The 11,379-nt window shown below is 34.5% G+C and overlaps 1 pseudogene; it reads right to left on the bottom strand.

Moving 5' to 3' along the window:
* Positions 1–3,050: 3,050 nt before the first annotated feature.
* LOC122079991 lies at positions 3,051–4,377 on the bottom strand (annotated as a pseudogene).
* Positions 4,378–11,379: the final 7,002 nt, after the last annotated feature.

The following is an 11,379-nucleotide window of genomic DNA, read 5'->3' as shown; positions in this document are numbered from 1 at the left end:
TTTCTCAATGCCTCCGGTGCGCATCCAACGGCCAGGGTGCGTGTCAGGGTGTTGCCAGCCTTCAGATACGCGATGGGCGATCTGGACTCTGGAATAAGCTGCTGTTATCTATTTTTTATGGAGTCCAAATCAGAGTCGGATTGTGCCTTCTGAGATTCTATAAATATGTGTTAAAGGCTTTGCCTCTGGCTGTGTACTTATATTTCTTTTTTGAGGTTTGGTCGTAGATTCGTAGTAGGAGGAGGGTAAATATTGATGATATAAGAAATTAGGTTTACAAGGACGAGAAGAAACGGAAGGACGAGGGTGATCGAATGTGGAGGAGATGACCCCAAAGCAAGCGAGGAGGAGGAGGAGGAAGAGGGGGAGGAGGAGGAGGAGGAGGAGGGGGAACCATAATAATACAGCAAGAAATTCTGATTCTGACGCAGCGGGTATGATTATGAATCTCCCTCTGGACATTATTTATGAGATTTTGAGTAGACTTCCAATTGAATCGGTTCTCCGATGCATGAGTGCATGCAAGCTCTGGTCTACCTTTCCATGTGATTCTTATTTCATCGACCTCCACTTCACTAAATCCATGATGCATCATCGACCACCCACTCTTGTTCTTACATCGATGGCATCACGATTTCACTATAAGATGAGCAGCCAACTCATGGTGTGTGCTGAGGAAGGGGAAGGTGGTGACTGGAGGAAAGCCACACACATCCCAATTGGGGATTTTGAACTGGTGAAAGGGGAAGTTATTGATATTGTGGGTTCTTGCAACGGCTTTCTCTGTATTGCGCCACGGAAGGGTTTAGTTCACATCTGCCTCTATAATCCCATTACAAGAGAGACTATGAAGTTGCCCAAATCACATCTTTTTATACCCCCAAAAAACTCAAGCACAAGAATCCGGAATAGTTTTGGTTTTGGTATCGGCAGCTTAAGCAAGAAATATAAAGTGATCGTAGTTTATGATTTATTCCGTAACGATTGCAACGAGATTACAAGATATAGTGAGATAATTACAGTGGGTGAAAGTTCATGGAGAAAGTTAGACTTCCCAACATTATCATATGATCAACTATTAACAGATCCGGTGCTTTTGGATGGAACCCTCTATTGGGTCGTAATCATTAATAATTACTATAATCAATACGTTGTTGCGTTGGACATTGACAGTGAGAAGTTTTGGAGTATCGATTGCTGTCCTCTTCCTCGTGGAAGAGAGTCTGTTCGAAGTAGATATTTGGTTCCAATGGATGGATCTCTTGGCTTAATTGATTATTATGCCTACACAAATCCATGGTTTATGGATATATGGTTACTTAAGGGTAGCAAGACCATGGGGTTCTCATTTACTTTAACTACTTACGATATGTCAGAATTAGTCCGTTGGGGAAAGTTTTTCTTTGTTATTGGTAAACACGGCGATGATACATTCCTGGCAAAGGTACATAGGATCGGGGAAGGAAATCCTACATCAAAGTCATCCTTTATTCTCTACTCTCCAATGAAGAAGCAGCAGTGTTTCTGTGTTCAAGGAGGATTATATGAATCCAAATTGTTGCTGAAAAGTTGGATGGTGCCGTCCCTCAAATCACTAAGGCTATGAATCTATGATAGATAGTAATTTAACATGAGTAATCATGTATAAATTGATCTATGTTATATTCGTAAAAGAACCTGAGCTGACCTTTCTTTTCCATCATTTTATATTGACATATTGTATTTGAGTTGGTATCAACCAGCTTTTGTATCGGTTGTATTAAAGGTTTGCCCACAAAAGATGGACCCGCCAGCCTCCCCCAAGAATGGTTACCCTTCATCCATACTCTATACTGTACCACTATCGGGCAGGTAGGGGTGTCAATCGGTCGGTCCGGCTCGGTTTCGGTCTGGGTTGAGTCGGTTTCGGTGTGGGAAAGTTGAAACCGAAACCGAACCAATAAGGAAATTTCGGTTTCAGTTTGGTTTCGGTTTCGGTGCAGTTTGGTTTCGATTTGTCTTCGGTTTCTTAAATCGATTTGTAACCGGGTTGGTTTTGGTTTTTGGTTCAGTTTGGATTCGACTTTCCATACAAATGTTTACAAAACTATGCAAATTTTGATTTTTTTTAATGAATTTTGGAGTGTTTCGGTTTCTTACCGGTTTGGTTTCGGTTTCAGTCCGGGTTTTGAGCCGGTTTCGGTTTGGTTTCGGGTTCATCTGGTTTTCGGTGCGGTTCGGTTTGGTTTTGGGGTTGCAATACTCCAAACCGAACCGACCCAATAAGGCTTTGGTTCGGTTCAGTCCGTGTTGTTATCGGTTCGATCCAGCCGGTTTTACCGGTTCGGTTTAAGAATTGACACCCCTACGGCCAGGTATCGATATCCATGTCAATGGATATCAATATGGATACGATCCGATCCAATTCCTAAAACCCTATGGCTCGCACTCTTTGATTCTTCGTCTTAGCCAACATTTTGGATGTGGGAACCTTAGACATGCCATTTGTCTCATGAACCTTAGACAATCTAGAATAATGGAAATCTTTTTGAGAACAAAGTTTTCAGTCCAAAAGCAATCATAAGCACAAGGTGAGTGCAACGACCATCCCCCTCCTGGGGTCTGCGCGTAGGCACAGGGGACTGTTGGACAAAAAACACTTCCCTTCATTTTGTACTGTCACCCAAATAGAGAAAATCTGTTCACTCATGGGTTCTAGTATTTGTATGAGAATTTTGAAACAATTGTGGGAATAATTCGGCCATTCGTATACAAGTTCAAGTCATTTTGGCATCTCTAACAGGGAGAAAATAACCCAATGTAGCAAAAAATATCTCTGAAAATTTTCAAGCAGAAGAAGCAATCTATGTGCCAAGACATTCCTTTGAGCAAAGAAAGTAGAAATGAGAAGTTCTGGCAACAATAGAAACTAGCAACAATACATGTGATATAAGAAGAGAGTGAAGATGATCAACTATAAGGAATGGGCAGAAAAGGTGGTGAACCAAGAAATTAAGTGTTTCAACCACCCAAAAAAAAAAGCCCGTGTTAACACCTAAGGTTTCAATGTACTACGGACTCCTTCCTCGTTTGTTTCCCTTTCTTCAACTGCCATCAGTCGGAATTAGGGTGACGTCCTCTGAAACACAAAACAACAGTCAAAAAATCAACCCAAATACACATTATATATATATATATATATATAACTAAATAAATAGGCATCACAATCATGCCTTCACTAATTGGAAGTTTGGTGAATAGTATTACAATCAGCATATTGTAACCGGGAGCATAGCGGAAGACTGAACCGGTAATCCAGAAATTTAGGCATGCTCTGTGAAAGTGCAGCCCAAGTTCAATCAATGGTGAAGACGATTATAATGAAAACCTGGATGAAACTGATGGAAAGACTCAAGGGATGACTCTGTGTGCGTGTGTGTGTGGGTGGATGGGTGAGAGAGAGGGAGAGGTATATGTGCAAGTATGGTAGAATTGAGGAAAAAGAGTGGTGTTAAGAGGCCTAGTTGTACTTTTTCTTTCACCAAACCAAGTACTTGAGTTGTGCTGTTGTTGATAATCAGTTCCTTCCGTTTACAGGGCATGCCTGACTGGCAACAGATTGCTAACTACCTCCAATGGACGCGTTGCTGAGCAAGCTAGAAAGGTGAAAGAGCCACTTAAATACAGAGGATTGTTCTTTATGAATTAAGGCACCCAAGAAATGTCTTTGTTACATAGATTTTAATCTGGATTTTTCCTACCTTCCGAATATCAACCAATTTTTATAATGAGAAAGCTTTCTTTTGGGCATGTTATGCTTCCTCTAGTAGTACGTTTTTTAAACAAAATCTTAGGGCACAATTCCTTAGTATTGCATCACAATGTTCATCAAAATGGGCTCTATCAGGTAAATAAGCAGAAACTGAAGAGTTCTATAAATTGATATAGAAAATTAGGACAAATGGATATCAAAATGGGCCTTACCAATTCGACCAATTCTGATTCCGCATCGGGTTAAACTCCTCAGAGTAGGTTGGGCACCTGGACCAGGTGTCCTTGTCTGGTTTCCACCAGTACCGCGGAGTTTAATATGGAGTCCAGTAATTCCAAGTTCCTAAAAAAAAGTTCACAGTTTTAAAAGATAATAATAATGAAGATATGCTTCCGCAATGTACACACCTTGTGCAACATCTTCTGCCGCAAGCATGGCAGCATATGATGGAGATGCATCCCTGTGTAACTTGACCTTCATTTTTTCTGTGAGAATGGGAAAATGAGCCATGCAAGCAAAAGAAAAAGAAAATAACTTCTTTTTATGAGATATCCCATACCAGTGACATGAACAAGTGTCCTGCTTCCAGACAGATTAGTCACATTCTGCAAGTGTAAAGAAAACATGAGTTACTGAAAACCTTAGGAACCCTAAAAAAATGGATGGATACAAAGTAGAAAAAGATAGCTTAATACAACAGTCACAATTTTCTCTGATACCAATTGTAGCACCCCGACCTATTAGTCTTACACAATATTATCCTATTTGGCCCATGGGCCTCAAGAATTTAATGGGACTGGGGATTACAAAAGTAAACAAAATTTTTGAAATAATTTAAAGCTCATATAACATTTTTTTTTAAATTTCGATTTTATTTGAATTTGCAAATTAGAGTTTATCCAAATACAGGGTATGATAGGTTGTGGATAAAGAATGTTATTTCAATGTGTTATTGTGTTATGAATAAAATGATATCCAACTTAAAATATAATATTACGATTTGGATTGTGGTTCCATTGGTATTGAATTAATTAAACATTGAACAACAATTGTATATATTGTTTGATTTAAATCTTTATAAGGGGACTTAATTCATAAAATAATTATTAATTTGGCTATTGATACAGTCATATACCCAATTAAATTGGTGGAAGCATATCAATAATTTATATCAGTAGCTTCGTTGATTATTATTTTTTTAAACTATGAACTTTGTAGAAACTTAGAATGAATGCACTGAATATTAAACTCCGTGGGACTAGTGGAAACAAGACAAAGACACTTGGTTCAAATCCCAATCTGCTCTTAGGACTTTAGTTCGGTGTGAAATGAGAATTGATAATGATATATGCTATGCTCATCATATTTTCCTCTTGCTATGTAAATTACAACTAAATGGTCGAATACTTCGCTAAAAATTTGATTATATGGAATAATTTGTTGACTGGTTAATTGAATACTAATAATTGATAGGACTTATTTGTTCAGTTATAATGTGTATTTGAGTCATGAAATATGATTTTTTTAACTGTTGTTCTGTGTTTCAGAAGATGTCACCTAAATTCCTACTGACAGCACCCGAAAAAATGGTGGGAGAAGAGAAAGGAGACTGTAGTTCTCTTTATCCAACAATTAAGAATATTTGGTTAGAATCCATTGGAATGTAATACAATAGTCATAATCTGCTCTGATACCAATTGTAGCATCCCACCCCATTTATCTTGCACAATATTGTCTTATTTTGCTCATGAGCTTCAAGGCTTTAAAACATTTAGTGCTATATTAACGGGGGCCAGGGCGTTATAAAAATAAATAAAATTTTTAAAATAATTTAAAAACCATGTGACTTTTTTTTTAATTTGAATTTATAAATTGAATTTTATCCAAATACAAATTATGGTAGGATGGGGATAAAGAATGTTTTTTCAGTGTGTTATTATATTATGAATAAAATGGTCTCTAACTTGAAAGATAATATTACGATTTATATTATGGTTCCATTAGTATGGAATTAATTAAACAATTGTATATATTGTTTGATTTAGAGCTTTATAAAGGGATCTAATTCAGAAAATAATTATTAATCCGGCTATTAATACAGTCGCATGCCCAGTTAAACTGGCAAAAGCATATTAATAATGTGTATTCGTAGCTTCGTTAATTATTATTTTTTAAAACTATGAACTTTGTGGGAACTTAGAATGACTGCACTAATTATTAAACTCCATTGGACTTGCGAAAACTAGACAAAGACACTTGGTCCAGGTGCCCAATTTACTCTAAAGACTCTAGCTCGGTGTGGAATGAGAATTGATTCAATGTTATATGCTATGTTCATCATTATTTTCCTCTTATTGTGTGAATTACAATTAAATGGCTGGACACTTCACTAAAAATTTGATTATGTGGGATAACTTTTTGACTGGGTAATTGATTACTAATGATTGATAGGATATATTTATTCAATTATAATGTGTATTTCAATCATGAAATGTGATTTTTTCACTGTTCTGTGTTTTAGAGGATGTCACCCAAATTCCAACCGTTGGCACCCAAAGAAAGAGTGAGAGAAGAGGAAGGAGACTGTAAATCTCTTTATATAGCCATCAAAAATGTTTGGTTGGAATCCATTTGAATATAATATAACAGTCACTATCTGCTCTGATACCAATTGTAGCACTTCGGTCCATTAGTCTTGCACAATATTGTCCTATTTGGTTCATAGGCCTCAATGCTTTAAAACGTATAGTGCTATGTTAATGGGGCCGGGGCATTACAAAAGTAAACAAAATTTTTAAAATAATCCTAAAGCTATGTGATATTTTTTTTTTTTAATTTGGATTTGATTTGAATTTGTAAATTGAATTTTATCCAAATATAGGTTATAGTAGGATGTGAATAAAGAATTCTTTATTTAGTCGTAATATTGTGTTATGAATAAAATGGTATCTAACTTGAAAGATAATATTATAATTTGAATTGTGATTCTATTGGTATGAAATTAATTAAACACTGAACAACAATTTTGTATACTATTTGATTTACATCTTTATAAGGGGACATAATTCATAAAATAATTATTAATACATCCATTGATATAGTTGCATGTCCAATCAAACTGGTAGAAGCATATTATAAATGTATAACAGTAGCTTTGTTGATTATTATTTTTTAATATTATGAACTTTGTACGAACTTGGAATGATTGCACTGAATATTAAAATCCGTAGGACTAGTGGTAATAAGACAAAGATACTTAATCCAGGTGCCCAATCTACTCTTAGGACTCTAGCTCGATGTGAAATGGAAACTGGTCGAATGCTAGATGCTATGTTCATCATTATTTTCATCTTACTGTATAAATTATAACTAAATAGCTGGATATTTCGCTAAAAATTTTGACTATGTGAGATAATTTTTTGACTGGTCAATTGAGTACTAATGATTAATAGGACCTATTTATTCAGTTAAATGTGTATTTGAGTTATGAAATGTGATTTTCTGACTGTTGTTTTGTGTTTCAGAGAATGTCACCCAAATTCTAACTGACGACACCCGGAAAAAGGGTGGGAGAAGAGGAAGGAGACTGTAGTTCTCTTTATCTTTTGTTTTTTTTGGTAGCATAATACTCTTTATCTAGCCATCAAGAATGTTTGGTTAAAATCCATTGGGATGTAATACAATAGTCACAATTTGTTTTGATACCAATTGTAGTACCCTGGCTTATTAATCTTGCACAATATTGTCCTATTTAGCCCATGGACCTCAAGGCTTTAAAACGCGTTGTGCCATGTTACTAGAGAAGGGGTGCTACAAAAGTAAACAAAATTTTTGAAATAATCCAAAGACCCTATGACATTTTTTCTTTTTTGAAAAATTTAGATTTGATTTGAATTTACAAGTTGAATTTTATCCAAATACAAGTTATGGCAGGATATAGATAAAGAATTTTTTTTCAGTGTGTTATTATATTATGCATAAAATAGTATCCAACTTGAAAGATAATATTACGATTTGGATTGTGGTTCCATTGGTATGGAATTAATTAAACACTGAACAACAATTGTGTATATTGTTTGATTTAGATCTTTATAAGGGGACCTAATTTAGAAAATAATTATTAATCCAACTATTGATACAGTCGCATGCCCAGTCAAATTAGTGGAAACACATTATTCAGTAGCTTCGTTGATTATTATTTTTTAAAACTATGAAATTTGTATGAACTTGGAATGACTGCACTAAATATTAAACTTCTGGAACTGGTAGAAATAAAACAAAGACATTTGGTTCAAGTGCCCAATCTGCTCTTAGGACTCTAGCTCGCTGAGGAATGAGAATTGGTCGAATGGTATATGCTTTGTTCATTATTATTTTTCTCTTGTTGTGTGAATTACAATTAAATGGCTGGATACTTCACAAAAAATTTGATTATGTGGGATAATTTGTTAACTGATCAATTGAGTATTAATGATTGATTGGACATATTTGATCAATTATAATGTGTATCTGGGTCATGAAATGTGATTTTCTCACTTCAGATGATGTCACCCAAATTTTAACTGATGGCACCCGAAGAAAATGTGAGAGAATAAAAGGATACTGTAATTCTCTTTATCTAGCCATTAAGGATGTTTGATTGGAATCCACTGGGATGTAATACAACAGTCACAATATGCTTTGATACCAATTGTAGCACATTGACCCATTAGTTTTGCACAATATTATCCTATATGGCCCATGGGCCTCAAGGCTTTAAAACATGTAGTGCCATGTTAATGGGGTGGGACGTTACAAAAATAAACAAAGTTTTTTAAATAATCCAAAGGTCATTTGACTTTTTTTTTTAAATTTGGATTTGATTTGAATTTGTAAATTATATTTTATCCAAATACAAGTTATGGCAGGATATAGATAAAGAATTTTTTTTCAGTGTGTTATTATATTATGCATAAAATAGTATCCAACTTGAAAAATAATATTACGATTTGGATTGTGGTTCCATTGGTACGGAATTAATTAAACACTGAACAACAATTGTGTATATTGTTTGATTTAGATATTTATAAGGGAACCTAATTCAGAAAATAATTATTAATCCGACTATTGATACAGTCGCATGCCCAATTAAATTGGTGGAAACACATTATTATCAGTAGCTTCGTTGATTATTATTTTTTAAAGCTATGAAATTTGTATGAATTTGGAATGACTGCACTAAATATTAAACTCCATGGGATTAGTGGAAACAAGACAAAGACATTTGGTCCAGGTGTCAAATCTTCTCTTAGGACTCTAGCTCGATGTGGAATGAAAATTGGTCGAATGTTATATGCTTTGTTCATTATTATTTTTCTCTTGCTGTGTGAATTACAATTAAATGGTTGGATACTTCGTAAAAAATTTGATTATGTGGGATAATTTGTTGACTGAATAATTGAGTATTAATGATTGATTGGACATATTTGTTCAATTATAATGTGTATCTGGGCCATGAAATGTGGTTTTCTCACTGTTGTTCTGTGTTTCAGAGGATCTCACCCAAATTTCAACCGATGACACCCAAAGAAAGGATGGGAGAAGATAATGGATACTGTAATTCTCTTTATCTAGCCATTAAGAATGTTTGGTTGGAATTCATTGGGATGTAATACAACAGTCACAATCTGCTCTGATACCAATTGTAACACATTGACCCATTAATTTTGCACAATATTGTCCTATTTGACCTATGGGCCTTAAGGCTTTAAAAAGCATAGTGCCATGTTAATGGGGCTAGGGCGTTACAAAAAAAAAAAAAATTTTAAATAATCCAAGGCCATGTGACATTTTTTTTTTAAATTTAGATTTGATTTGAATTTACAAATTAGATTTTATCCAAATACAAGTTATGGTAGGATGTGGATAAAGAATGCTATTTCGGTGTGTTATTATGTTATGAATAAAATTGTATCTAACTTGAAAAATAATATTACGATTTAGATTGTGGTTCCATTGGTATGGAATTAATTAAACATTGAACAACAATTGTGTATATTGTTTGATTTAGATCTTTATAAAGAAACATAATTCATAAAATAATTATTAATCTGGCTACTGATACAGTCGCATGCTCAGTTAAACTGGTGGAAGTATATTAATAATGTGTATCAATGGCTTCGTTGATTATTATTTTTTAAAACTATGAACTTTATAAGAGCTTGGAATGATTGCACTGAATATTAAACTCCGTGGAACAGGGAGAAACAAAATAAAGACACTTGGTCCAGGTGCCCAATCTGCTTTTAAGACTCTAGCTCGGTGTAGAATGAGAATTTGTTGAATTGGTAAGAACTTTATTTTTTTGTAGTCAATTCTATGGTTCATTGATTCAAGTATATGGTTTTTTAAATAGCTAAAGCAATAAGAGGTTCTTGAGAAATATTTCAATTATGTCCTAATTTTCTATGAAATTAGTGATATCAAAGAATATTTTTATGATAAATAAGTTTGTAATTGTAAATGCTTGCTATTGTTTGTTATGATTTGTAATGGCAAAACTGCGAATTCTAGCAAAAAACCAACCAAGTGAAATCATTTTAGGATGAAGTAAATGATAACTATATATAATGTATAGTCCAAATAGGTGCCTTGTGCATGATTGTGATGCCTATTCGCCAAGGCATCAATTAGTTGACCAAAAAGATTTTACTATGCTAGTGACTGATTTTACCTAGTTAATTTCAAAATTGAATAATGGCATTACTCGTTAGTTTATTATAGTATATCAGTATATGTAGCTATGAACATTGTCTGTTTGTTATATGTTACGTTCCAAATAGGTGTCTTTTGCAAGATGGCAATGCTTATTCGCCAAGGCACCAAAATGGTTGGTCAGCCTTGCCTCGCCTCATCTCACCTTGTCACCATGACAAGTATGCTACTGAATGATTTTACTTGGTTTATTTTATAATGCCCTGGAGAATAATATCATTACTCATTAGTTTAATTTTTTTGTATGATAGCTGTGAACATTGTATGCATGCTTTATGTGCTATGTTCCTCATCGCTTCTGTCTTGCTCTATGAATTGCAATAAGATGGTTGGATACTTCACTAAAAAAATGATTCTGTGAAATAATTTGTTGACTAGTTAATTGATTTCTAGTGCTTTATATTAGGACCTTTATTTTCAATTATAATGTGTTTTTGGATTATGAAATATGATCTGACTCATGGTCTGTGTCTCAGAGGATGTGACTCCAATTCCGACGGACAGCACCCAAAGAAAGGGTGGGAGAAGAGGAAGGAGGTTGTAGTTTCTTTTTTATCCAGTCATCAAGAATGTTTGGTTATTGTAGTTTCTTCTCGCCTCTCTTCTATTTTGGGGAAAAACTATGGAAATTTTATGGTGGATACTCCAGGCTATTAGTCATTTCGTGAGATTATTGGGCAGTTCTTGAGAACATTTTTGGATGTAGTACAGTTTACATAGTAATCATGGCATTTAAGTTAAAATCCATTTCTTATTTTATTATGCGTGGATATTTTTTAATGGTAAAGTTGCTCCATTGTGACCTAGTGGTCATAGAGTTACGATATTTTTTTTGGGGGTAAAAAAGACAGCTACAATTTTGGTTTTTTTTTTTT

Source organism: Macadamia integrifolia, chromosome 5 (assembly GCF_013358625.1).
Source record: "Macadamia integrifolia cultivar HAES 741 chromosome 5, SCU_Mint_v3, whole genome shotgun sequence".
Classification (NCBI taxonomy): Eukaryota; Viridiplantae; Streptophyta; class Magnoliopsida; order Proteales; family Proteaceae; genus Macadamia; species Macadamia integrifolia.
This window is presented reverse-complemented; position numbering and strand designations above follow the sequence as displayed.